The sequence below is a fragment of the Gossypium hirsutum genome, chromosome A05 (genome assembly GCF_007990345.1).
Source record: "Gossypium hirsutum isolate 1008001.06 chromosome A05, Gossypium_hirsutum_v2.1, whole genome shotgun sequence".
NCBI lineage: Eukaryota > Viridiplantae > Streptophyta > Magnoliopsida > Malvales > Malvaceae > Gossypium > Gossypium hirsutum.
Window position 1 is genome coordinate 46851353 of NC_053428.1, and position 4460 is coordinate 46855812.

General features: G+C 32.2%; 1 non-coding gene across 1 annotated transcript; it reads right to left on the bottom strand.

Moving 5' to 3' along the window:
* Positions 1-2732: 2732 nt before the first annotated feature.
* On the bottom strand, positions 2733-2839 carry LOC121229942 (small nucleolar RNA R71). The gene has a single exon (XR_005927893.1). It is a non-coding gene; the product is annotated as a small nucleolar RNA R71 (small nucleolar RNA).
* Between the last annotated feature and the right edge of the window lie 1621 nt (positions 2840-4460).

Here is a 4460-nt window from a genome sequence, read left to right on the forward strand (position 1 = left end):
ACCACCACCCCCTTGACTAGTAAGCTATTTATGTCAAGCAGCCTTCACTTTAAATTAAAAGTCTACTAGCTGGCAACATGGGTTTATTAACTTAGAAGCGAAAATTTTGCTCAAGCCCAAGCTTGAACTTAGGACTTCCCAGACACTCCCAGAGCATTTAACCACTAAGGCATGCATGCATTCATGTTACTAACACACAATACAAGGAAAACAAAATTTTACACAAGGTTTTCGGGATTTGGGGAGTTACAAAAATTATACAAATCCCAAGTATTTGTTAATTAATTTAGTGAATTTTTCTTAAGCCTCGATAACGGACATGAATTTATAAAATATGAAAATTTGTGTTTTATTACATGAATTTTGTGCATAAATTAAATTATTTCATGTTATTTATTAATCTGTTATATTTAATTGTGCAGTGAGACTATGAAGTTGATTTAATAAAGACCTTATTATCAAGTTGCATGTACATGAGCTATTTATTTCCTATGTTGGATGATAAAACCATGCTAAATGGGTTAATAAGGTGTTATTTTGACCTAGTTAAAATGATGCTATGTGGTGGACAATTCTGATTATTTAATGGGTTATAGAATCATCCAACAATGGGGAGTTAAGCCCAAATTCAGCACAAGCATGTTGGCTGCCAAAAAATCTATTTTGGGATATTTACTAGAGGTCTCTACTTTTGGGAATCATTGGAAATCAACACAAAAGGATTGCCTTAAAACTTTCCAACCCATGCCTAAATTTAGCATGATTCTATGCTCAAATAAAAGAACCATCATCCACCTTCTTCCACAAAATGTGGCCAGCCAAGCAATGGAGAAAATAGAGGGATTCCAATCCCAATTTTTGTAAACTCTACCATCTATTTCAAGTATAAATACTTCCACTCATTCCCTATTTTAATCATCCTTCATCCCTACATCCCTCATTCTTCACATCTCTTAATCATCATTCATTCTCTCATTTCCTCTATTCATTTCCATGCATAACATCCCATATTTTCTCTTTTAGCCAAAAACCTTGATAAGATTATCTCTTGTCCGACCACCTTGAGGAGCCATTAGCAAAGGAGCAATGCAAGGATCGGAGGAAAACATCTTTAATCAGAGTTCACAAGACTGTTGTTTCGATAGAGTTTATTCTTTGTTTAATTTGTTATTTTAGTTTTAATCATGTCTGCAATGTGCTTTATTATCTTGTCATCAACAATGGTAGCTTACTATTGTTTAGCTAGGATGATTGCATTTATTTACTGAAGTTTGTTTAAATCATCTTTATATTGTTTGTGCCTCAGCCAATAATGTTTTCAATTAAACTCAAGTATGTATTTCATTCATACGTGATTGGATGCATTAGAATTAGCTGAACGATCCTAACTAGACGACGGCTAGTAGACATAATAATTGAAATGTACATGCTTAATTTAGATCCTAATCCGACTAAATTAAAGGTTCAGAATAACTTTAACGAGATCTATTATCTTGCATAGTTTTTAGGTTTATGTGATTAAACTATTTCAAACCTAACCCATCCCTATTACTTCACATGAATCCTAAGAAACCCTTAGTTTAATATGATCAGTAAAATGCATGTTTTAAATAAAAGATTCCGAAAGGACTTAATTTGGTTTCCAAACTCATGAAAGATCAAGTTGTCATGAAATAATTTTCAAACATTGTTAAGCATGATAAAAATAAGCTAAGTTGAATGATGTAATTATCCTTGCCTATTCATGTTTTTGATTGTTGAAGTTTGTGTTTTTGTTAAATTCATTCATACATTTCATTTCATACTTCACATTTAGTTTAAATTGTATTAGGGGATCAATCTTGCATCTAGATAATTTAATTTAGTTAATCATCCATCACTCAAGATATTGTGTTTTTATCATCAACTTGTAAACTTTAATTTTGCAATATATTGATTAACATACACAGACCCTGTGTAGACAATAACTCTTTTACTTACTTATTACTTGATAATGTCTCTGTATACTTGCACAAACTGAGCGTTGCAAGTTTTTGGCATCATAGCTGGAAACTATTGCCTTAATCATTTTTGTGAAATTATTTTTTTCAAATTTGTTTTTATTCCATTTTTATCTAACTTATAACCTTAATAATTTATTCTTTATTCTTTATATTTTGTGATTTATTTTTTAGGTGTTTATGAGCATAAATCGAATTATTGATTTATTACTTATAGACCCTGAGATCGAGCGGACATTTAGACAAAGAAGACGCGCAAGATCAGCTCAAAGACAAGTGGAGATGGAACTTGGAAATCAAAATTATGGACAAGGAAATAGAGCCAATCATGTGCACAAGCCAATCTTTATTGTTGCTGGTAGGGATCGTGCTATAAGATAGTACATTGTGCCGCTCTTTAATAAATTAAATCTGGGAATTAAGAGACCGGAGATTGAGGCATTGTAATTTAAATTGAAACAAGTGATATTTTAAATGCTCCAAACGATGGGCCAGTTTAGTGGAGTGCCCACGGAAGATCCACATCTTCTTCTTCAATTATTCATGGAGGTGAACAATTTGTTTAAGATAGCTGGCGTGACTGAAGATGCATTGAGGTTGAAGTTGTTTCCATACTCATTGTGAGATCAAACACAAGTATGGCTTAATTCGTTGCCACCAAGTTCAATATCTACATGGCAAGAATTAGCAGAAAGATTTTTGGTTAAGTATTTCCTACATAGTAAAAAAGCTAAATTGCAAAATGAGATAACCACTTTTCAACAATTGAATGAAAAATCTTTGTATAAGGCATGGGAGAGATTCAAAGAATTACTTCGTAAGTGCCCTTATCATAGGATTCCACATCGCATCTAGTTGAAGATGTTTATAACGGTCTCAATGCACAAACAAGATTAATGGTAGATGCTTCAGTGAATGGCGTGATTTTGTCTAAGTCTTATAATGAGGCTTACGAGATCATTGAGAGGATCGCTAGTAACAACTATCAATGGCCAATAGATCGAGCAACTTTAGGATGATGAGTAGCCGAAGTGGACGCAATGGATGCACTTACATCACTCACAGTTCATGTATTTTCTATTTCTTCAATGTTGAAATAGTTAACCGTTAATGGTTTGAATAATTTTGCAACTTAGGCACCAAGTCAATTTGATGTTGCATCCTACTTATACTATGGGAATGGTCATTCTTTCAAGACCTGTTTATCAAATCTAGAGTCGGTGTATTATGTAAGGAATCAACACAAAAATAGAAGTTGTAATGCCCGCACCTGAGACCATCGCCGGAGTCGAACACGAGGTGTTAACGGACTTAATTCATTAATTAAACAACTTATTACCAACCATGCATATGTACATCACCAATATCAAACATAACATAAATAGCTAGATTTATAAGTCAGAATCATTAGCTCACTAAAGACCAATATATTTGGTCAAATTATAATAATACATGTTATAAAACTAGGTCCTATACATGCCACTCACTTGATAATTCTAGCATATGTGTTTATACTGTCAAGGTGTTGGCTTGATAGTATGATGCTGCCTCCGACGATCTCCAACCCTGAGCTAACCTGACAACACTAAAAGAAATGGAAAGGAGGGGGTAAGCTTTATGCTTAGTAAGCTCACATGAAATAATAATAAGTAATTTACTAACATGCTTTCCATAGTAAAACTAACCCAATTGTACATTTACACATGTTCTGGTTAAGCTACTTCTTGAGTAGTATCACTAAATCATTTATATCTAGAGTTACGGAACTCCAAATTAAGATCCATAAATTTTCCCAGAAACTAGACTCATATATCTTTCCACCATAAAATTTTCAGAATTTTTATTCCAGCCAATAAGTACAGTTTATTATTCAAAGTCTACCATATTTTGCTGTTTAACAGCTTCGACCTTTCTTCACTAAAATTTATTTATCTCATAGTACAAGACTCAGATAATGTTTCTGTTTGTTTCTATTAAAATTAGACTAATATTCTAATAATATAGATTATAACCCATAATTAGTTTTCTACAATTTTTAACAATTTTTCCAAGTTAGAACAGGGGATCTCGAATTCATTCTAACACTGTCTCACAAAAATTAGAATATCACATCATATACAACTCTTTCTCTCCCCTGTTTCCTTTATATGAAAATAGACTCATTAAGATTTAATTTCATATTTATTTGAAATTTAATTCAACTTACACAATTTTTTGTAAATTTTCAAATTCCCACAACTATTGTTGTCCAACACTATTTTACTACTAAAATTCAATCTTACATAATTTCACTTTATCCATTTTGTCTTATCGAAGTTCACTCAAATATCGATCATATTGCTCAAAATTTTCTTAAACATATACCTGCATTTATTCATCATATAAACATGTTCACATGTATTTTTTACTTAATCGAATTTCCCGTTGAACTCTACGGAATAATAACTGATACTCAGATGC